Source organism: Crinia signifera, chromosome 4, assembly GCF_055691185.1.
Source record: "Crinia signifera chromosome 4, ASM5569118v1, whole genome shotgun sequence".
Taxonomy (NCBI): Eukaryota; Metazoa; Chordata; class Amphibia; order Anura; family Myobatrachidae; genus Crinia; species Crinia signifera.
This window is the reverse complement of record NC_139220.1, coordinates 204,708,881-204,733,698: the sequence shown is the minus strand read 5'-3', so window position 1 is coordinate 204,733,698 and position 24,818 is coordinate 204,708,881. Positions and strand designations below refer to the sequence as shown.

Sequence of the window (24,818 nt, the reverse complement as noted above, 5' to 3'; positions counted from 1 at the left end):
GGTACTCAATTCAATAAAAAAAATTGGCACTTTTCTCCTTTTTTGGGGTGGGAGAATGGGGATTCACCCTATTCAATTAAGGTGCAGATTTTTTTGCCTAGCTATAAGCATTCGGCACTGGCAGAAAACACCTGGATCAGCAAGCTAGCTGACGATGTACGTGTTTTTGCCACTTTCTGGTAGACATTGAAACTGTTTTCTGCGCTTTTTATGACCATTGAAAAGGCATGGGCAAAAAATGCCTTCAATAGCATCGCAAAAAAGGCTGCAATTGAATAATCGTGCATCAAAATAGTTTTTGTTTTCCAGCTATCCTAAAGAATGTAACAGATTGAATACCCCCCCCCCCCCTGTCTGCATGGTTAGTACAAGTATACAGATTCAGTTCCATATTACCTATTTATATACACAATTATTTATTTGTGACCCAGTCTGCTGCAAAATAAATGTGTACAAGGGCTTCCTAGGGAGCTTACTGGGTGTAAGTAAACTCTTTGCTTCCTTTTATAATCTAAGAACATGGTGTACTACTGATAGCTCGCTCGCCAGATGGATTTACTTTTAGGATTTTAAAGTTATTCACATGTCTAAAAGTTACTACTTCACTCTGTGCATGTTACTGAAGTGATTTCCATTATACAGACTTTTTTGATAAATCCTTTTTGGCCGACAACATGCGCAATTCATTTTATCATGGAATTTGTTTTGTGGTCAATTGATCGATACCAATCTGTCAATATGTACAAAGTCTGTATAGACAAAAGGTTGACACCTGAAAAGTTTAATATCACTGTTTTTTTTTTTTTTTGTATGAATTTGTATATTTCATCATGGTCTCCAATTCCGTGTACAGCATACCTTTTACATGCCCGCTTACTTTACCATGATTTATCGTTCCCAGTCGGGATCCTCGAGGTTGGAAAACCATAAAAAAGTTAAATACGTTTTTTAATTTGTCGATCTTGTACATGTTGACCATTTGCTGTCGACATATCTACCACATACCTATCTCATTAAGGTGGAAGGTGATCTAATTTATTAAAATAAGATTTTCACTTAATATAAAGCATTGACGATCTCGTAAATAGTGTATTTGAATCAGTTTTTATTCTAATTTATGTTTTTTAATGAGATTTGTTGCATTTTATTGCTTTGTATTTAGTGGATCCTGGATTTGGATATTTTTAGAAATTCTGATTCAACTGTTTTACAGACGTTGGCTATTTACAAAAGCACTTAGTCAGTTAAATTACTCCTTGTGTCCGGTCTCTCTTTACATTGGTGATATACCTTTTTTGGAACAAGTAAAAATAATTCTTTATGATGTCACTGCAGTTTTGACATAAGAAATTGCCATCTTTTGATGTAAATATTCTTTGTTTTCTATTTAGTTGCTTAATGCAGACACTCTGTATGTGCTGGCATATAAATCTTTCAGGCCCCTTATAGATGTAATGAAGCATTAATTTTCTGAGAAAGAATGGCAGCCATGTTTGCAATCTTGTCACAGCTATCATAACAAATGGCAAATGTCTGTTATCCTATGTACCACATAAATGTTTCCCAGGACATCCTCAAAGGAATGCAGAGATTTTGATTATAGACCCTAGCCCAGCTACTGCACGTCTTGCTGAGAACAATCTTTACATCTCAGGCCTTTTTTTTGGTCAGCTGAGAGCTATTCATGGGAATAAAGCATTAAAGGCAGGGGGTAAGCAGTAAGTGTTGTATATTTCTCATCAGATTAATATCCGGTTTAAACAGAGCCAAGTGCCATTTGAAAATGCAGCCAGTGTAGTTGCTGCTATCTCTTCAGCCACAACATGCTCAGATTGCAGGTCTTTTTTGGCTTTGTGTTTCTTCGAGACTAAAATTTCCTTTGGTCTTCTGGTATTTTGCATTGTTTTTACAGTTTCAAAATCGTAATATGTGCGGTCCTAAAGGTCCACAGTGAATTTACAGTTTGCAAAAAAACTGTTTTTGGAAACTGTAAAAAAGCAGGGTCCTACTCGTTTTACACCCTTTTTTGCAGTCTGAATGGGTCTAAAATGGTATTTAGGACCCAGCCAATAGTGAGCACCAGTGCAGTGAATATTTAATGAGCGGGTCTCTGCCCCCCTGCATGTGAAATGATAACAGGGACTCGCTCATTAAACATTCACTTCAGGAGCGGGTCCCCCCCCCATATGCAGAGGGCGGGGACCCGCTCATTAAATATTCACTGCACTGGGTCCCGATCATTAGATATGCACAGAGTGGGAACTCAGTGGCAGTGCTCAACATGCCATGTGAAAGGGATTTAATTTGAGAATATAGTTCTAGTCCTTTCAAAACAAACTAAAAAGCTACATAAAGTTTGACATCTGACAGGAGCTGTGTCTGCTGCACATGGCGGCTGTGAGCTACAAGTACAGTACATTAGCATGGTAAAGGTGCCCACACACTAGAAAGATCTGTGATCTGAAGATGTGAGCATAAATTTTAGCCTTCAAATCTTTGGTCTGTCCTGGACAAAAGATTTCAGGCAAGTGCACATCTTTACCAAAGATTTTTCTTAAGATCCCATGTGCGTTCCTATGGATCTTTTGTTAAATCTTCTGATCTTACATGCTGCATGAAAGATCAGAAGATTTAGCAAAAGATCCACGGGAGTGCGCATCAAACAAATATTGGACCATTTTCAATGATGATCGGCAAACATCGGACAATATATTGGGTGAATGGGCCAAAAAATTATTCTAGTGTGTGGGCACCATTAGTAAGAGAGACGCAATTACAGACGCTTCACTTGTTAATACAGTCAGGGTTGCCCAGCAGCAGCAGGATGAGAGGGGAGGCCTGGCTGCAGCAGCTGCAATTAGTGCATGGAGAGGAGCAGCCAGATGGGGGTGCTGCATGGAGTGTGTCTGTGTCGACAGATACCGTGGGAGGGGGATTACTTCCGGCGCTGGTTGTCCTGGAGACGAGCTGTGAGTGTACGCATCGCTGGCACCGGGATACAGAAGACAATGCTTTGCCTCTGCTGTGTCCTTGAGCTGGCAGAGCCCCAGTGACAGCTCCGCCCACCCCCTGCGGCTCCCCGGACACCCGGCACATTCCGCTACTGCTGCATCTTAACAATAACTTGTTCTGCTTTCACACCACAAAACCTGCTATAGTACCGGGTAATATGTGAGGTCTAAAAAGGGCATAACCTGCTTTGACTTGTTGTAAGAAACGTTTTTAAATACTGAGTCTAAGCAGGTTTTGCGGTGTGAAAGCAGCAATAGTTGCTCCTGCTGAAGAAGCAATCTCCTGGATTGCTTCTGAGCCCAGCAGGCTCAGCTGGGATTGCATGTGAAATATTGCATACAAAAGGAACGTACAAAAGTACAGCTGATTGGCCGAGTACTGTGCTCCCAGCTTGATCCACTTTGAGCAGCCTGATAGCAGTGTTTACACTGTATCGGATTAACAGGTCGACAATTGTAGGTGTGCACCCAGTTTTATAGGGCCTACACATGGGGCACTTTCAATTTTGCTGTCACCAACACAAGTATGTACCACTAGCTAAACCGGCTCCAAGCAAAAGCTTTGAAAGCTAGTCTGCTACTTTGTGATTTCCTCTGTTTTTGAATGTGAAAGACATGTAGTTTTACTCGCTGCCAGCAGATGGCAGTGTTGCGGTAACACATAGACACAGCAGTCAGATACAGAAGAAGTACAGATTCCTGGGCTCACAGGCCCTCTTTATATAGGCAGAAAACACACTGGCATGGTCCGATCCCCCCCTATATTTTCTCTACCGTCCAATGGGATACTGGGTTATACTATGGGGATAGAGATCCTCCGCAGGAGAGACAGGCACATTAAAGCTTTCAGTGTGGGTGCACTGGCTCCTCCCCTCTATCTCCCTCAACTAGTCAGTTTAGAAAAATGTGCCTCAGGAGAGGCAGTGCTTTCTGGATGCTCCAGATTTTTTCTTCAAATTTTATTTAGTTTGTTATTTTGGGGCGCTGCTTTGACCAGGCAGCTGTCCTACTTCGAGGGTGTCAGGGAAAGGGTCAGTCCCCGGCCTCTTCAGGTCAGAGCTGACCCTGCTGCAGGACAGTCTGTCCTGAGTGAGGCCTGTCACTGCACAGCATTGCGCTGTAGCGAGCAGGCCTCCCAGCTGCCGCACACCCCCTGACTGGTCTGAAGAAGTCAGTGGTGAGTACAGGTTGGGGGTCCTATAAGGGGACACCCCAAACCGCTCCGTGCGGCAAGATGGCGGCGGCAGTAGCGGCGGCCCTCTAGCAGGGACCGCTCGACACCCCACTATCACAATGGCATAGGGTGATGCCGCTGGACCACCAGGGATGCCCAGAACGTTTAAAAAAATTTCATATGTAAAACGCTTCTTATGCCAGTATAAATATACTGGAAGCGCCAGCTCCGTGTAAAGGGGGCGGGACTTCGCTCAGAGCGGGACCAGGCTCTGCTGGGCGCGCTCTGTCTCTGCTTCCTGCTTCTTCACGCATCCAGAGGTCGCCATTACAGCTCCTCAGCGGCGTGGTGGATTTGATCCTTTGCAGCAGCGGCAGAGACAGCAAGTTATAACAGCGCAGCAGCGTTGCTTAGCTGTGCTATATTACACTGTGTAGACATTATCACTGTGTGTTTTGTGCGTTACCAGCTCACTCTAATCTGTGAGTTAAGGTTTGGGATGTACTGGTCCCTCATATTGCTCTGAGTCTACCCCACTGGCTAGTTAACCACTTGTACACAACACCATAGTCTCTAATACAGAGGTGTTTTACACTTATACTGTGTAGAGTTACAGCACATCAAGTGTGGGTGTTAAGTGTGCGTGTGAGTGCTGCTGGGGGTGTCCTGTTACTTCATCATGGTTAAAAAGTTAACATGCATGGTGTGCAGCACAAAGTTAATTCCAGCTTCACAGTCACAGGTTACCTGTGAACCGTATATGATGCCACAACCCAGTGGTGTAGCCACTTAGGTCAGTGGGGTGCCCCCACAACTTGTGGATGGGTCACAGGCTGATAATACAGAGCCTGCCTGGGCCATCAGCATAAAAACACTGATGGACTCTGTTGCTTCCCAGCTCTCTGCAAATACACAGCAGACGCAGAGGGTGCAAAGGGAATTAGCCATGTTGTCTGCCAGGGTTGATATTCTCACCCCTCCCCCTGCTCAGCCCCCAAAGCGGCCTGCTACTGCAGTGGCCCCGGACTCTGATGATGATGACATCCTTGAAGTGGGAGATGGGGCTGATGATCAGGATGCTGTTCAGGAGCAGCCTTTAGGTCATGGTTCTGAGGCTTTAATTAAGGTCATTAGGGAAGTGTTAGAGCTCCCTATGGAGGAACCCTCTGAGGGAGATTCCTTCTTCATGACTCAGAGAAAACAGCCAGTCTATTTCCCAGAACAGGCTGAATTAGAAAGTACCTTTAAGAGTGCTTGGCAGAATCCTGAAAAGAGGTTCCAGCTGTCAAAGAGGTTCACAAATACATATCCCTTTGATCCTGTTGGTAGGAAGAAGTGGGAGGAACCGCCAGTGGTGGATTCCTCAGTTTCCCGCCTTTCAAAGAAGGTGCTGTTACCAGTTCCTGGGGTATCTACCCTCAAAGATGGTGCAGATAGGAGACTGGAAGCGACACTTAAGTCCATGTTCACGGCCAGTGGGGCTTCACAACGCCCGGTATTGGCCAGTTGCTGGATGGCTAAGGCCATTTATACTTGGTCCACACAGATCCAAGAGGGTTTGTTGGGGGACATGACAGTGGCTCAGATGGGTGAAAACCTGCGTCACATTCAGGACACGGCACGGGTTCTTTGTGAGGCACAGAAGGAATTGGGCGCTATAAATGCGCGGAATTCTGCAATGGCCGTGTCGGCTAGGCGGGCCTTGTGGTTGCGCCAGTGGGTGGCTGATGTGGATTCCAAAAACAGTGTGGAAGGCATACCTTTCACAGGGGAGAGGCTCTTTGGTAGTGAGCTGGACGACTGGATTTCTAAGGCTACGGCAGGGAAATCCACTTTCCTCCCATCAGCACCCACTCTGGCAAAACGCCCCTTCACAGGGCCCTCCCAGCAATCCTTTCGTGGGTCCAAGTTCCGCCCTAAGGCCAGAGCCGCCTCTAGTGCCAGCAGAGGCACTAGAGGGAAGTTCAGGAAGCCTAACTCCTCAGGTAATCAGGACCATTCCACCATCCCTGCCGCTTCCAAGACGGCAGCATGACGGGGTGCACCCACCACGGGACAGTCTCGAGGTGGGGGCCCGGCTGCTACACTTTAGCAAGGTGTGGGACGCCTCGTGCCTAGATCCCTGGGCCAGAAGTCTTATTTCGCTAGGTTACAGGCTGGAGTTTGCCGGGCCTCCTCCTCGACGCTACTTCAAGTCGGCCCTCCCAGCCTCAGTGGAGGATCGGTTGCTTCTTCAGGGAGCAATCCACAAGCTCCTCCTGTCCAGGGTGATCATACCTGTACCAAAACAGGAGCAAGGCCAGGGTTACTATTCAAACCTGTTCCTTGTCCCCAAGCCGGACGGCTCAGTGAGGCCCATTTTGAATCTGAAATCGCTGAACCCCTTCCTGCAGGTGTTCAAATTCAAAATGGAGTCGCTCAGGTCGGTGATTGCCTCCCTAGAAAAAGGGGAATTTCTGGCCTCTGTCGACGTCAAAGACGCCTATTTACACGTCCCAATTTGGCCTCCCCATCAAGTCTTTCTAAGATTTGCGGTGGGAGATTGCCATTATCAATTTCAGGCGCTGCCCTTCGGGCTATCAACTGCTTCGCGCGTCTTTACCAAGCTCATGGCAGAAATGATGGTCCTTCTCAGGCTCCAGCGGGTAAATGTCATATCCTACCTGGACGACCTGCTGATCAAGGCAGGATCGGAGGAAGCCCTGGTGAGTGCGTTAGACCTGACTATGCAGGTGTTGAGAGACCACGGGTGGATTTTAAACATCCCAAAATCCTCGCTGCTCCCGAGCCGCAGAATGGTGTTCCTGGGTATGACTCTGGACACAATAGAGCAGAAGGTGTTCCTGCCGTCCGAAAAGGCGTCAGACTTACAGGAATTGGTAAGAGAGGTCCTATCAAGCCCTTGGGTCTCGGTGCACCTCTGCCTCAGGCTCCTGGGCAAGATGGTGGCCTCATTCGAAGCCATCCAGTACGCCAGGTTCCACTCCAGGACCTTCCAGCTGGATATCCTCACGTGGTCAGGATCCCCCCGCCAGATGCACAGAAGGATTTGCCTGTCTGCAACGACCAAACTCTCCCTGCAGTGGTGGCTAGATTCGCCAAATCTATTGGCGGGTCGCTGCTTCCAGATACAGGACTGGCTTCTGATTACCACGGATGCCAGTCTCAGAGGCTGGGGAGCCGTGATACAGGGAGTCCGCCTGCAGGGCCGTTGGTCTCCATCGGAATCCACGCTGCACATAACCTCGAACTGAGGGCTGTTCACTATGCCCTTTTACAGGCGGAGCCTATGCTGCGGGGCAGGGCGGTGCAAGTCCAGTCGGACAATGCAACTACGGTTGCCTACATCAACCTCCAAGGAGGGACAAGGAGCATGCCCTGTATGAGGGAAACCACCAGGATATTCTCCTGGGCGAAACGCCATGTAAAAGCCCTGTCGGCCATCTTTATACCTGGAGTCGACAACTGGGAAGCGGATTTCCTCAGCCGTCACGATCTCCACCCCGGGGAGTGGGGACTTCACCCCCAGGTGTTCCAGGACATAGTAGATCTTTGGGGGCTCCCTCAGATCGACCTTATGGCCTCACGGTTGAACCACAAGCTGGACAGGTACTGTGCCCGGACCAGGGATCCAGGGGCAACAGCAGTAGATGCCCTGACTTGGACGTGGGATTTTCAGCTGGTGTACCTGTTCCCACCGCTCCCATTGCTGGCCCGAGTGCTAAAAAGGATCCGACACCAGAGAGTAGAAGCCATCGTAGTGGCCCCAGACTGGCCTCGAAGGGCCTGGTACGGGGACATTCAGGCCATGCAGGTAGAAGACCCGTGGCGTCTTCCTCCAAGAAAAGATCTTCTCCTCCAGGGACCGTTTGTCTTTCAGGACTTACCGCAGCTGCGTTTAACGGCCTGGAGGTTGAGCGGAAGATATTAGGCCTCAGGGGACTACATCCCTCTGTGATTACCACCATGACACGTGCCAGAAAGCCGGTCACGGCTTCTCACTACCATGTGATATGGAAGAAGTACATAGCCTGGTGTGAGAAAAATGCTTTGCCGCCAGCAGTATTTCGTCTTAACAATCTGTTAAGATTCCTTCAAACCGGCTTGGATCTGGGCCTCCGGTTGGGGTCTTTGAAGGTACAGATATCGGCTCTGTCAGTATTTTTTCAGAAAAAAATGGCGCTGTTGCCGGAACTCCACACCTTTCTGCAAGGAGTGCTGAGGATTCAGCCTCCCTTTGTACCACCCACAACGCCTTGGGACTTGGATGTGGTCCTCACCTTCCTTAAGTCCTCTTGGTTCGTTCAATTGGAACAATCAGAGTTAAAACATCTTACATGGAAGACTGTTGTCCTACTGGCCTTAGCCTCAGCCAGGCAAGTGTCTGAGCTGGGGGCTTTGTCTTGTAAAAGCTTGGTATTCCAAGCTTACTTGGTATTCCACGAGGATCGGGCAGAGCTTAGGACCAGGCCGCAGTTTCTGCCAAAGGTTGTGTCCGCATTCCATCTGAACCAGCCTATTGTGGTCCCTTCCAGCGCGGTACATCCTGATATACCTCTCTCTTTGGATGTGGTACATACCCTCAAGGTGTATGTAAAACGTACGGCTAGAATCCGGAAGTCGGATAGTCTGTTTGTATTGTATGATGCACAAAAGAAGGGCTCTCCTGCATCTACAAGGACCATAGCCCGGTGGATTCGATGCACGATACAACAGTCCTATGCATCGGCTGGTTTGTCCCTTCCTCCAGCGTTGAAGGCCCATTCCACAAGATCTGTTGGGACTTCTTGGGCGGCTGCCCGAGGGGTTTCGGCTCTGCAGCTGTGCAGCGCCGCAACTTGGTCAGGGAGTAACACGTTTGTCAAGTTCTACAGATTTGACACTCTGGGCAGCCAGGATTCCCAGTTCGGACAAGCGGTTCTACAGCAGACTCCGCACGTTCCCGCCCGTTCTGGTAGCTTTGGGACCTCCCCATAGTATAACCCAGTATCCCATTGGACGGTAGAGAAAATAGGATTTTGGGTACCTACCGGTAAATCCTTTTCTCGTAGTCCATATGGGATACTGGGAGCCCGTCTCTGTGCGGCTTTCTGCTGTTACTAGCACGGTTAGGGCTTGTTGCCCTGTTGTCATATATTGACCTTCTTCAAGAATTGTGGTGAACTCAGAAGTTGTTATGATTCACCTCTTTGTTGTTTTCTGTTTATTATTTTGGTTTGGGTGTGCTGTGAGAATCTCACCACGTTTTTGTTCACACACCTCCTCACATAGCTCTTCTTCGGCACAGTTTTTCATTAACTGATTAGTGGAGGGAGATAGAGGGGAGGAGCCAGTGCACCCACACTGAAAGCTTTAATGTGCCTGTCTCTCCTGCGGAGGATCTCTATCCCCATAGTATAACCCAGTATCCCATATGGACTACGAGAAAAGGATTTACCGGTAGGTACCCAAAATCCTATTTTTAGGATTCGTATATAATTCAGACCATCTTACTTGCAGTGCATAACTAAATCAAAATGACGTGCCACAAGGGTAAATCCAATTTCCTTGGAATATGTAACAAACAACTGGGGATATCATTTGATTACCTCCTGGACAGTTCATGTAAAGAAAAACAGAAGTCTCCTGTTACTACAAACACCTCACACAGGACGTCAAACACCAGCCCGCTACCTGCTATGCAGTGGTCATTCACCAGACATTCTGCTAGGAAATTACAATTAGCATCTCTTCATGACAGAGGCTGCTGGATTTCTTCCTCCATTAATTTCCAAAATGCATTTTAAGGCCCATACACACAAGACGATTTTCTGCTGAAAATCGTTCATTTTGGCCGTTTTGAGCGATTTTCAGCTGAAAATTGCCCAGTGTGTATGGGAGACTAGCAATGATGCGTGCTTCCGCATCATCGTTGTCAATGTCTCCCATCTGCTTATTTTACCAGCATGCCAGAGATGATGGCTGGTTTATTCAGCCATCTTATCTGTGTGTGTGTGTGTGTGTGTGTACGGGCCGCCGGGCTGAAAGATTAGCCACTTTCAGCCTGGCAGACCAGCCCACTGCCTCCCCTTATCTCTCCCCCTGCAGTGTTGCTACCTCCCCTGCTCCGTATACTTGCGCCGCATGGAGCAGGGAGGAAAAGCAGCTGCCGTCCACCCATCCCCCCATCCGCCGCACCTCCTGCTCACCTTCACCTGCACGGAGCAGGGAGAAAAAGACGCCGCCGCCATCCACCCGCCCCCTGTCTGCCACACCTCCTGCTCACCCCCTGCTCCATAGCATAGAGCAGAAGCAGTCTGCCATCCGCCGATCACAGCAGCTCCAGGGTCGGGTTTGCATGGCAGCCCCCGCTCCCCTTCCCCCCCCCTTCCCTGCTTTATATATATTAAAGGTTCAGTTAAAGGCATCCACCGCCTGCCCGCAGCAGCTCCAGCTCCTCTGCAGCATATACAAACTGGCCACGAATGTCTATTCATATTAATATTAGCCAGTAATATATACATTGCTGGCGCATGCCAGCAATGTATATTTTACTGGTACCACTGGGCACCAATGTATATTGATTAGCCGGTAATATATACATTGCTGGCAGTTATTTTAAAGTGGCGGATGGTGAAATGTCTTATGTAGCCACAGTATTAAAAATATAGTAATATTTTAGGCTAATACTTTATCCTTCCAAATGTCAGAGTGACAGTCTCAAATTACTTAAGAGCATTAAGAATTCATCAAAATGATGGAGCCATACACTTGCTGTGATGAAAGGATATTTGGGTTAGCTGTCATTATTGCTACACTTTGTGCCAGGTGAACCAGTGTTACACTGTTTTCTCTTCGGCCTCCATAGGTCTTGAAGTATGATAGATTATGTTAATAGTTTTGGCAGATTAAATATTCAGCTCATGGGAAATGCATTATTACTTTTTCTTTATGGTGTTTATTTTACTTCTCTGTGGAAAACGGAATAGATTATCTTCGTATCAGAACAGATTCTTACATATTTAGGGGCTGATTCAGAGGTGGAAACAAAGCAGAAACAAAGCATCTTTACACCTGCACAATGGGTGCACCTTTATTTTTTTGCACGCGGGTTAAATACTTTTGTATGCAACCCACAAGTAATGGATAGCTTTATTTAGTTCAACTAGTATTTGCGCATCACATCTATCTGCCCTCTTTTCTGTATTTTTTTCTTTGCTTACTTTTTCCTTATGCTGAAATTGGTTCTATATGTATGTATGTATGTTTATAATTTGTAATTTTTTTTTGAATTGGCTAAAAACAGTTTTACTAGTTTTAGGAGAAGATATTACAGTGCTTTTGAGTTGTTTTTGTAAGGAGCATTTATATATCATACCAGTGTCCCTTACAATCTAACACTTTTTTTTTCTAGGCGTCCCAGTACTTTGCATTATATTGATTTGTCCCCTTTCCTTTTAGGTCTGGTAATTGGACAGGCTCCACTTCCTGAAGGTAAGTGAAAAGCATTTGCCAGCATAATTATTTTATTTAATGAGTTAATCCTTTGCATAACTGGTTTGGACACCTCACCTCCATGTTATTTGGAGTGTGGAATTCCCACCCCTCCTCTGGCTAAGGTACTGTAGGTTTTTTATTTCCCGTTGACATTTTGCTGTGTTTAAGAGACTGGTAGTAGTCCAGAATCCCCCCTGAAAAGCAAAAAGGGGTGAATGGTTTCTCTTGGCAATGGGAAATACTGGAAATGAGATATTGTAACTTCAAAGTGTATACATGTATAAAAAAAGGGGGGAGGTGATCAGTGCGCTACTATCTGCAGCTGGTACTAGGACTTGTCAGGTCCTCAGAACGTATAGGAAAAAAGGGGTGTGTGTACCAGCGCGGGCTGAAAAGAATATAATGAGCAAAAATTTGCAGAACGGTATCCTTTACAATATAGAATTTATTAAAGATAAAATTTAAAAAGCTGTAATAGCATATGAAATTTTGCAAGTCATAAAAGGGGGTTACAATGTTGTATAAAAATGTAAACCTTTGGACATTCAATTCTCAGCACAATTTATAGTTTAGAGTATAGCATGTAATTTGCATATTACCACACTGACATCTGAAGGTGTAGTCCCATAATAGCAGGTGACCAGGTGGCCAATGGCGATCCCAAAACAGAGTCCAGATGGAGAATTAGGTGTCTCTGATGGGAAAGATGGTAGAACCTGGAGGATATGTTGATTTCCGTGTCTGCCTCGGATAATGAGTCCGGATGGGATGGTGCGATGCACAAGTAGATGTCCTGGTTGGTGTGGATAAACTCAGGTTGTAGCGGTGTGCTGGAGGTAGAATGGTCCACTTGATATAGGGGCCTATCAGACCTGTTTGTTTGAGTCCAAATTTGTCCCCGATTTTCGGGGTTTGTGAATGCACCATTCCTTTGAGCGAACGAGCCATTTGATCCAGGAAGTGATTGCCGGGGCTCCACCAGTGGAACGGCCAGTGTTTTATGGACTTTCCCTCTATGATTGCAGGTGTGGCAATGCCTGCGCAGGGTGGGTGGCTGATGTCACATGATGCCAGTGCCTGCCCCAAATTGGGCATATGGCAGCCGGAATAAAAGTCAGTCTAGACTGACTTTTTTATTACCGGAGGGGAGAAAAATAATTCAATGGTGTGCAACCATCGAGTGAGTTCTCTCCCGTTCGGCTGAACACATCCCCTCACATGTTAGAGAGGGAATTTGTGTGGCAGGGGGTAGCGGGCGTTTAGCCAGGCTGCAGGTGGTGTTTACCTGTTTTCATAGTATGTTTGTGTATATACGTCTCTCTCGATCGATCTATATATACTTTGCACACTGTATGTGTATCTATCTATATCTTACTTGTGGTGTTTATATGCTATTGGAATATGAACCCATATATATTAATATAGCTTCATTCTGGCTGGTGTCTGTGTTCATTCACAAATGTGTGGCTAAGGTCCTGGAGAGACAGAAGGTGATTTAGGATGATCATGTGACCTGCTTCCTCTATGAATGTGACAGGTAATGATATAATGGGATATTTAGTATGCAGACCAGTCAGTCTTTCTGTGCACATGCTTCTCTTAGTTGTTTCCGAGTTGTGTTGGGTTAAGCTGACTTACGTGTATTGGGGTGGTAGGGGTCTGCAGTGGAATCAGTTTACAGAATTTGAGATGGTTGAGGATATTCCCCTAGACAGCCAGGAAATGCTGTGTAGACAGCAAAGAAAACACCTCCTGCAGTAGATCACATTTCAAGCCTGGATGATGCTTCTTGGTGAATGGATAACATCCTACACAGTCTCCTATGCACTTGCTGCTTTGCACACATCCACAACGTGGTGTATGCTGATGTCATAGTGTCCTTCTACTGAGCTTGTCACCTCACATACTGTATATAGGTTTATAGCTTAGCTGCATTAAGCATTTGCGATTTTTCATTCTTATGTTGTACACCTCATAAAGGGCCAGATTCTCTAAGCTTCAAAAGTGATAAAATGGAGAGTGATAAACAGACAGCCAATCAGCTCCTGTCTGCCATGTCACAGACTGTGTTTGAAAAATGTCAGACAGGAGCTGATTGGCTGGCTGTTTATCACTCTCCATTTTATCACTTTTGAAGCTTAGAGAATCTGGACCAAAATCTTATTGCCCAGTTTATTAATTTGATCACTCAGAGTGGTATCCATGTAGCCTTGATAAATTTTCAACCGGAACAAAAGTAGATGATTACCAGGATTTTAGCATACATTTTATTATGCATACCTCCCAAATTTACAAATATTAGAATAGGGACGAGCGTCCGAAAAGGGGTGTGGCATATGTAATATTGGGAAGGGGATAGCATGGGAATTGGTTTTGTCATGCCCCTCTATCACGAGGGCATGTGCTTTGTGTGCCTAATGGGGAAATCTGGTGTGTGGCACAGGGCACCAATACATCTAAATATGGCTCTGGATCCAGTCTCTTTACTAATGTACAGTCGGCCAGATGTATCAAGCTTCAAAAAGTGATAAAGTGGATAGTGAGAAACAACCAGCCGATCAGCTCCTAACTGTCATGTTGCAGGCTGGGTTTGAAAATGACAGGTAGGAGCTTATTGGCTGGTTGTTTCTCACTCTCCACTTTATCACTTTTCGAAGCTTGATACATCTGGCCCAGTAAGGATATTTTGAGCCACTCCATCATTCTAATGATTACACTGGGTTTATGTTCTTTTTATTTATACATACTAATTTTAGTATATAAAATAATGGTACTTATGTAGTATCTGGGCGTCCGATTTTGTGATTGTATGCCTTACCTTAAGGCATACAATCAGATGCGATGCGATGCGATTTTGCATAGGATTCAATGTTAAGAAGGTCCTGTTCATTTCCCCACTATCCAAGTGGGCATAGAGTTGATTTTATATAGCGTGGCGAGCCACCGAGCCCGAAGCGTGGCGAGCGGACGCATATTTCTTAAAAAGTATTCTGTGTCCGCTCGCCACGCTTCGGGCTCGGTGGCTCGCTACGCTCGCCACAGGTTTATATCCAACTCCATGCCCACTTGGATAGTGGGGAAAGGAAAAGGACCCCTTTTTCCCATTGAATTCTATGTTAAAATGGACTCAGACCATTTTAACATTGAATCCTATGGAAAAATTTTGACCATCGCATCGCATACGATTTGGTCGCATGCGATGCGATCCGATTTCTAAATCGGACGCCCAGATACTACATAAGTACCAAAATAACTAACATAGTAAAGAGCAAGAGGGTTTTTTCACCCCCACAAAAATGTTGTGAAAGCAAAGTGCCTTTTTTTTTTGGCATATTAAAGGCGATTCGGTACTTGTGGAGTATCACGGCTCCCATCGCATGCCATATATAGTGGCATGCGATTGGATGCGATTTTTGCAGTTTTTTTTTACCATTTTTACAAAATCGCATGCGATCGCATGCGTTTTTTTTACAGAAAAGCATCCAAATGCATTGAAATTAGTATCAAACCTGTTCAATGGCCCACAAATGTCATTTTTGAGGCTGTACCACCCCCACTATCAACGCGAACCCGAAGCGTGGCGAGCGAAGCGAGCCCGCGAGGGGCGGCGGTACGCGTCCTACGACCTTTTCATACCCCCACTATCCACGTCGGCGTGGAGTTGAGAATAGAAAGTGTGGCGAGCGCAGCGAGGCGAGCGGACGCGGACACCTGTGAAGCCCGCGAGGGGACGCGTATACCTGTGAAGTTATCCGTGTCCCCTCGCGGGGCTCAGTGCGCTCGCCACGCTTCGGGCTCGGTGGCTCGCTGCGCTCGCCACACTTTCTATTCTCAACTCCACGCCGACGTGGATAGTGGGGGTATGAAAAGGTCGTAGGACGCGTACCGCCGCCCCTCGCGGGCTCGCTTCGCACGCCACGCTTCGGGTTCGCATTGATAGTGGGGGTGGTACAGCCTCAAAAATGACATTTGTGGGCCATTGAACAGGTTTGATACTAATTTCAATGCATTTGGATGCTTTTCTGTTAAATCCCATGCGATGCAATGTTTTGCTATGCGATGCACATCGTGGGAGCCGTAATAATCCACAAGTACCGGTGATTCAATTGTTTGATGGAGATTGCCTTCCACAAAAAGCTATTCAATTGTTTTGTGCATGCAGCCATGAGACTGCAGTATTTCTGTAGCCAACAAAACCCCTTCTCCCCAGCACTGCATACAAGATATCAGTGTCCAATGTTTTGCCTTTAGCTTATTGTGTATCTGTTGCCAAAATGTTTAGCTACTGGTATTTCCATGCTAAAGAGTTAAGTGCATGTGAGTTTCCTGATTGTATTACTGAGCACCAAGCATGTGACAGTGCTGCTGTTAAACACACATTCAGCCCTACAAAACATATTCAAGTGATTTCGTTACACGAACACATTTGGTAAAATGTCTTATTGTGTTTTGTTCAGTCTTCCCATGATATAATATTCTCCCTTTTGCAACACTAAACATAATTTGTTTTGAATTACACAGTTATTTTCCAGCTTATTAACTTACATTTATGAATCATGCTATACGGCATGGGGTCTGTGATGAATCATGCTATACGGCATGGGGTCTGTGAGCTCTAAAGCACCGCTCATGCGTCACTGCCACATACTGACAGCACGCACAGTTAAGAGTTTTAACCATGGAAGGTCATTGAATCAGTGGTCAGTATGAAAGGAAATACATATACCCCTTTCATACTGCAGCTCTTAACCGGCATATTGTGATAACCATAATCCCTGGCCGACTGCTCCCTGCACTTACTGATCTAGATGCCGGCCTGACCTTTTCATGGAAACCTGCGCAGGTCTTTTGAAGGCAGTTGGGAGCAGTCGGGATGCCGGCATCTGTATACTGATCCCTTCATCCTAACCGCTGGGATGCTGACTGCATACATGCTACCTCTTTTATATCCACAAATCCAAGTACTTCAGCGTAAAATAAGCTACATTTGCAGTAGACAATTTGGGGAGCAGGGTGGCACCTTGCACTTCCTTTTAAATGAGCCCATACATCAGGGAATAGGAACCTTTGGCCCTCCAGCTGTTGTTGGACTAAGCATCCTAGCATGCCATGCTACAGTTTTGTTATCTGGCCATGCTAAAACTGTTGCAATGCCTGCTGGGATGTGTAGTTCAACAACAGCTGGATGGCAAAAGGTTCCCCATCCCTGTCATATATACTCTATTTACATGGGATGTAATGTGATTTATTGTTCTTGTACCCCTGTGTATTCTGCAGTCTCTAGAAAAAAAGGGAGCCATTCAAGGTGATGCGGAACACAAATATGGAGTCCACATGCTCGGGCGTCAATAATGATACAAAAAATGTTGAACAGCCATGTTGACCTATTCATGTGTCGACCTTTCCATTGCGTCAACCTTTTTCCAGTGTTTACTTTTTGGGGTCGACCTCCAAATTGCTGACCCACTATACGACACCTGCATACAGGGAGGATGTCCAATGTGGTTTCACACTATGCAAAGTAGTGTACATAGAGTATTTAACCCACATGATCATCCTGCCTTTTCTTTCAAAACTTTACCCCAAAATGTATACAGACATTTATACAAGCATGTGTTTAGCAGGCAATTTGTGGTATTTTTTTTTTTTTTTTTAAAGAATGCTTTTAAGGTGTATTTTTTTGTACTATATTCATAATTCATAGGATATTTGTTATGTATTATCAATAGCAAACACTGCTTATAGGTAGTTCTAGAATTTATCTAAGCTTACAAAAGGAGCCACCTTGTTATCCAGTGCTAATACCACACTTCTACCTGTGGTGCTGTTTGCTATACTTTAGGCATCCTGCCTGTATCTTCTATCAAGACCACTTTTATGGTTTAATGTGATCCGTTATTTTCTATGCCGGCTCAGTGATGTGGTTGGTGGAATGGAACGGGCTCCACGCTAATGGATGGGCACACTGCATTATGTCAGTACATTTGGCTAAAAGGATTAGCCAACGACTCAGCAATATAAATCACATCTATTACTTTATGAAAACCAGTCCTGTAAATAATTTCCAATTTCCTGTGATCTGCATCTCTAAAATGTGCTTTCTGTAGTTGAAACTAATTTACTCCTTACTGGTTAATAATCTTATGCATTTCCATGGTGCAAAAATACATGTAAGCATGATGTCCATACAGAATGTTAAGGAACAGCAGTGAAAAGAGTTAAAGCCAGTGGTTGGTGTAAGGAAGCCACGTATTTCTGTCCAGTTGTATTTGGGACACTCCCTGAGACTTTATCACCTCCATGGGCTTGACGTTCCCCAGGGTTTCTGGTTGAGAGAGGCTGCTTGGAGCAGGCTACATTCCTCTAGCACAATGTGAATGGAGAAGCAGCTGTTTTAATTCTTCTTCTAGCAGCAGTGGGGCATGTTCAGGGTTACACCCCGAAATGTGAATATTGCTGGTAAATGATTTGAGTCCCAAAAGGATTCTTGGTAATGGAGATTTTTAATAAGAGACAGCTGAATTCTGTAATCAGAGGACTGCACGTTTGTTATACTTTGGAATTGATTCAGTGTTATATAACACTATACTGTACAGAGGGACTATGGGCGAGATATGGCAACATATTGTTAGACACAGTTTGTAAGAGGTTTATTTTCTCTCCATTACTACAGCTGTCAAGAAACAGCATGCCATTGTGCACAGATAATCTTATCGGCATGTTTGCCACTGTTAACATGGCTGTGTTCTATGTATCTCTCCGGCACAGGAGTACATTTTTGTGCTGTGTTACTAGTGCCCTAGTTGTGGTCGCTTTGCATTTTCTCAACATTTATCTATAGAATATTCCTAAATGTCCATTATTGTATGCAGTAGATTTTGAATTAATTTAATTAAACTGTCCTCTCTTCTGCAGGATTCTACGATTGCCAAAGATATTAAAGTGAGGTACTCTCCAAAGAGGGAGGCATTGCCTCAAATCACTGAAAAATTTGGTTTAGCTAGGAGATTGCTTGTGTCTATCGATCTATCGATCTATCTAGTTATACCCAGAAATCCCAAAAGAGGAAAAACAGCACTCACCAGTCTTCTCATGAAGTATAAGTCCAGAGTTTAATCCAATTGATATGCTGCCGACATTTCGGCCCTGGTGCGGACCTTTGTCAAGGTGATGGCAATATAAGCAGCAGTAGTAAACCGCAAACCAATAATGGGGTAGGGGTACTGGGACAAGGGGGGGGGGGGGTTGTACTGTCCCCCTACCCCATTGTTGGTTTGCTGTTTACTACTGCTGCTTATATTGCCATCGCCTTGACAAAGGTCCACACCAGGACTGAAATGTCAGCAGGCTATCGATTGGATTAAACTCTGGACTTTCAGAAGACTGGTGAGTGCTGCTTTTTCCCTCTTTTGGGATTTCTGGGTATGTAATTGGGAGTGCTGACTCATTACAGTACTCTCTAAACGGCACCCCAGCGGACGCCTGGGTTAATGGTGAGAGTGCAGTGCTTTTGGTTTATTATCTATCTATATCTGTCTAGATGGATAGATGTACATACAGATAGAGCCATCCTCATCGACCCCTTTAATAGGATTAAGTGAGCCAATTTAATCCCCTGCTTATCCCCTGATGTATTGTTCTATGTATTGTATTGGAGTTGAGAACAATAGATGATAACAAACCATGGTGAGCCATGGCTCACCAGAGAAGGCTAATGTGTGTGTACAGTGACCAAAATCCCCACAGGAATATGGAAAATAGCACGGCACTGCAGATTTTAAAAAGTGTATTAGCCTCTACGTTTTGGGGACTGATGTCCCGTCTTCAGGCTATACACACATGCATGAATGTATAGCCTGAAGATGGGAATAAATCCCCGAAATGTCGCTGTCTATAAGACTTTTGAGTATATTCAATTGATGCCGCATCCATTCCGACATTCTTTTGTCGGAATGGATCCGGCATCCATTATTCAATTCAGTGGCCAAATCCGGATGTCGGGTTTGGCCGATGATTGACACTCACCCGGCCAGCACTCGGACTGGGTGAGCGCGGTGGCGGGAGATCGCATGAGGCAGGGGGAACCTGAGAGGGAGCCTGGATGGAGCCGGGTGAGTTGCTCTCACCAGGCTCGTCGGCGGGTATGTACGGGAGTCGGTGGGAGGGTGTTAGAGGGTGCGGTCAGCGGCGTGAGGGTGCAGGCTGCAGCATACAGGAGGACAGCGCTGTGTAAGGTTATGCCAGATTGAGAATGACAGAAACACAGGCAAAACCTTTCAGTTTTGGCTGTGTTTCCATCAAAAGCAGGTGAATTAGCGGCTCTTCCGTCAATCCACCTGCTTTTCAGCATGTTGAAACATTTCAACATGCTGAAAAAAAAAGGTATGATTGAATAGATCGAACCCCTTCTGATATATTCCTGTTGAAAACTGCCTTGTTTTCGGCAAGACGGCAGTTTTGACCTCTATTGAATATACCCCTATGCCTGTGTTATAATTATTGAACAGCTATTAAGACTGGAGAGGTGCCGTATCCTTATTGGCAGTGCTGGCATTGGCAAGTGCATATACACTTGTTGATGCTGGGGCTCAGGAGGATCGATGATGGGAGTGAAGACCATGCTCCTCCTAACTTTCAGAGGATGGAGGGGGGGTGGGGGGCGTTGAAGATGCGTAGGAGTGCACATAGTGAACACACAATGGTGTAGTTTGTGCACACAGTTAACATAAGTCAAACACTATAAGGATCGCTGCTACACTGGACACAATGGTCAAAACAAATTTGCATGCGTGGGTTCCAGCTTCTATTGTACATATTGCATAAAAACACATAGCATACTGCAGACATTTCTTTCAATGGTTTCCTCATATCTAGGCCCTTATGGTGGCTGTGCTTTCGTATTTATCTTCTGTGGACCAATATCAAACCATTAAGCCCCAAACACATTGCATGATCCCGACATGGTGTTGGCATTGTCAAGTGCATTCGCCCTTGCCAATCCCGGCGGCGAGGAAGCGACAGAGGGGGGAACGGGGGTCATTACATGTCTAGTGTAGTGTGGAAGGGCCCTAGTCTAGTGTGTATGTGGCTTTGATTTGCCCAAGCCAATCTTTAAACTGTAAGATTTCCCATTGAAATCTTGTGTGTGTTGCCTTCAGTGAGCTGTACAATGTTGAATAACATTTTATAAGCTTGTTTATATACCATGTACTATTAAAACAATTATCATTCAGTAGAAACAATGAAAGTTCTAAATAGGATCTACGGATGGCTGGTACACCTGTTCTCGTGTCACTAGCTTTGTAATCAATATTATGTTCATTCAATTCTGTTTAAACAAGTGTCAGCAATTCAAAGGAGAATAGACAAATGACCCTGAATGCCTTTTTAAGTATTATGTTAATCGCCGTACACACGAGGCGATAGGGGATCCTGTTCTGAGCGACGTGTTTAAGCATGGATTACTTGGCACACATTTCGGCGCGCCCGCGATGTGTGCTGAGCGTTCCGTGTGGATCAGCATTTTGCCTAAAGTAAAAATGCTGTAATCTTAGCAGGATAGACAGTGCATGCACTGTCTATCCCTGCGGAAGATGGTGTTGTGTGGGACCGCACATCGCTATTGCTATACCCTGTACACACAGAGCAATCCAGGCTCACTGTCTAAGCAATCTAGTCAGATTGATTAGAAAATAGGGACTTTTTCAGATGCTCTTTCTATCCAAATATCTGATGAAAACTGAAGGGGCATACACATGGGGTGATTCGAGGGGTGTAAACACACTTCCATTTTGACAGGTTTTTATAGAAGCAAAATCAAATAAAAAGACTCTTTCGATTCGAAATTAAAAAAAGTGTGCAGGCAAGGAAAAATTTGATCCAGTAAATCGAATGTGTACACTGTTCCTTGAATGCAAATCGAAATTGATATTGATTGCAAAAGTGCAGATCGAATGTGAAATCGCATAGAAAGCAAAGGCCAAAACGAAAGGAGGGTGGAATTGGGGAAATGAAAAGTAAATCATTTCATGTGTAAACACCTTTATTACACTGCTTGTATTAGTTTTTTGGTACTTGTGTAGTTTCACGACGGCAGCCTAAGCTACGTTGTCAGTGTAGCCCAACAGCTGCCTAGCGTAGTCAGTGTAGTGTCCCCGCGGCAGCTCTGTGTAGTCAGTGTAGTGTTCCTGTCAGGCAGCGTAGTCACCGCACTGTTCCCGTAAGCTGCAGCTCTGTCCCTGGCAAGCCTAGTGAGTGCCTCTCACACAGCACCAGTAACTGCCAGATCCTCTGTGCCGGCGGAGAGGCGCTCCATCTGCCTGAGACGCACAAGCATAAGTGTGGCGAGCGCAGCGGATTACTTGTATTACGTGTATGCTGCGTTCCCTTCGGGCTCGATGCGCTCCCCAGACTTTATAAAGTCAACTCCACGCCAATGTAGATAGTGGGGGTATGAACAGGTCGGTAGGACATGTAACCCGTCCCCTCACCACGCTTCGGGCTGACGTGGATAGTTGGGGTGTTTAAAAGAAAACAATCACACCTAACACTGACTGACTATGCTAACTACGTAAGCTCCGGCTGACTACGGGATGCTGATTTTGACAGGGACGCTAACTATGCTAACTTTGACAGGGAACACTACACTGATTCTGACAGGGATTCTACACTGGCTACGTAACTGCCACCGTGAAACTACACAAGTACCAATTTTTTGTAAATTGACCAGATTATGTGTGTCCAATTGTGGCATACCTTACCCGATGAAAAATGTTGCAAAAAATGTGACAATGTTTGCTGCACCTGGTGCTTTCCATTACAGTGTGGCTGGCTACACGGTTTCTATAATGAGCAAACATTTTTTTCCCCTTGTTTGTCCCAATATATCAGTTTTAATGTAGCATCTTTCAAGAGTAAGGGGTATATACAATTTGTCCCCCAAAAAAATCAGCCACAAAAAATGAGTGTTTTTTTATTATTATTTTTATTTTTACATTATCACCACATATCCCTGTTAATTTGATTTTTTTTGTTTTCTTTTTGACCGTTATGGTTCTATTTTTGCCTAAAAACACATTTTGCAGTAAAACAGGGCGGATTTCTCCCTTTAAAATAAAACCTCCAAATTCAGCCTGCATCTCGCTCGGCTGACTATCTTGAGCCCACTACATTTGGCCCATTGGCTCCTACTTTAGACACATTTTAGATTTCCTAAGTAAAGTATATATTTGGTCAATTCTTCTGAAAGTGTATAAAAGGCAGAAAGTGATTTTCTCTTATTCTGCGCTACCAGCTGTCCCCTTGTATGAATGCTTGTTTTACATACAATAGATGCAGTTGTTTTGTGACTGAACATCCTTTTTGCCCTCCCCTGTAAGTAGGTGACTGGTGATCGTTCTTTCTGCAATTTTGAATAGACCGCTACCCTTTGCACAGGAAAACATCATTGCCTTTATACATATGTATATTTTCTATCACTTTTTTATTATGTATTTGTGAAGCCGGGCTTATAATGAGTGTTTGATAAAATCATTCTTAGAATTTGGTCTTTAGTAGCTGAGCAGAAAACATTTATATAAAAAGATCTGTTCTTTAAGTATGATGGATTCTCTTGTAAAAGATTAAAAAAAAACTCTGCCTTTCACACCATTTAATCTTGCAAATCTTTACAGCCAAGGCTGAATATACAGTACATATACACAGAAAATGACTCCACTCTTAAGAGACTACTACCATTTTTTGTGGAGGAGTATTTTTTTTTTTTTAATAAAGACCACTATTTTGTAATCTAGTCAGTACGTGTCGACTCTAGAGCCCATGATTGATACTATGACCATGTAATAATGGTAGCTGGAACATGTGGAAGCTATGTGTCACCCCTACAGTGAATCATGGTAAAGAGACTATTTGGCAGAAATTTGGGCATGTAAGCGAGGTGTCCACTGGGTCTTGCTCTCAAGTTTGGACGTCATGGAAGAATCTTAGAAACAGCTGTATTGCACAGCATCCTTCTATAAGCTTGCTGGTGGATGAATAACCTTACATAGTGAAGTCTTTATTATATATATATATTTTTTTTGATGCTTTAAATACCTTTTCATATTTGTGCTTTGACAATGAAAATATATTGCAGTGACTCAAGAATATATATATGTTTAATATATATTAATTTAGATTTGGGTGGGGTTTGTACTTTAAGCTGATATCTAAGATGCAGTGTAAAAATAAATCAGCCAGTATTTACCCTGCACAGAAACAAACTAACTCACCCAAATCTAACTCTCTGCATATGTTATATCTGCCCCACCTGCAGTGGACATGGGTTTTGTCCATTTGAGGAGGAATTTGCTTTTGCGAGTAAACCAGAATCCGTCCCTATGTGTATACAGCTTGTGCTGGTGAATGCCACAGTGCTGTCAATAGCACAACAAAAAATAGATTGTGCTTGCAGCTCACATTTGCCCAGAAAGTGTACAATCTAGTATGAGCTACTTCTATTATAGTCAAGTGTCTGCTTTGTCCATAATGATATGCTCTGCATGTCAACCAAATGTGGAGCATCTGGCTCTTCAGTTGAGCCAACTGCAACAGAAGAGCGAGGTAGTGGTTTGCATATTATACACTAGCTGAGGCACCCAACGTTCCTCCTGTTTGGTTTTGTGCAATTAGCAACACTTGAACTTTTTTTTGTTTTAAGCTTGGCAGCTCTTCCAGAAGACCCAGGAGGTGGCTGCCGTTCTCATCCAAATCTGTCCAGCGGAAGGCCCACAACTTGCTCCCCATGCGCATGGTGTACCTGGCATAAACCTCTCTGTGGTCAACTCTGGTTCCGATTTTTAGAGATACAGTGTCTAGGTAGACAGTCAGTAGGTATACCCCAAAAGGTCGACATGAAAAAGGTAGACATGAGTTTTTAATGTTTTTTTTTTTGTTTCATCCGGCTTGATCTCACTTCACCATCCATGTCGACATGTTGGAAGAATATAATAGTGTGCCCGAAGCATGGCAAGCGCAGCGAGCCATGCTAGGGTATGCATTACAGTAATTTTCAGAAACAAAAACCTTATGTCTACCTTTTTCATATCGACATTTAGCTTGTCAACCTATTGCATGTCAACCTTTTGGGGTTGACCTACTGACAGTCTATCCCCATCAAA

At 44.8% G+C, this 24,818-nt stretch overlaps 1 protein-coding gene across 2 annotated transcripts in view; it reads left to right on the top strand.

The window, feature by feature from the left end:
- Positions 1 to 24,818, top strand: part of TLN2 (talin 2) — a 237,705-nt gene that overhangs the window by 51,551 nt on the left and 161,336 nt on the right. For both annotated transcript variants that reach the window (XM_083183520.1, XM_083183519.1), the window contains exon 2: positions 11,626 to 11,658. The gene's annotated coding sequence lies outside the window, so the exon portion shown is untranslated. The remainder of the gene's footprint in view (positions 1 to 11,625; positions 11,659 to 24,818) is intronic.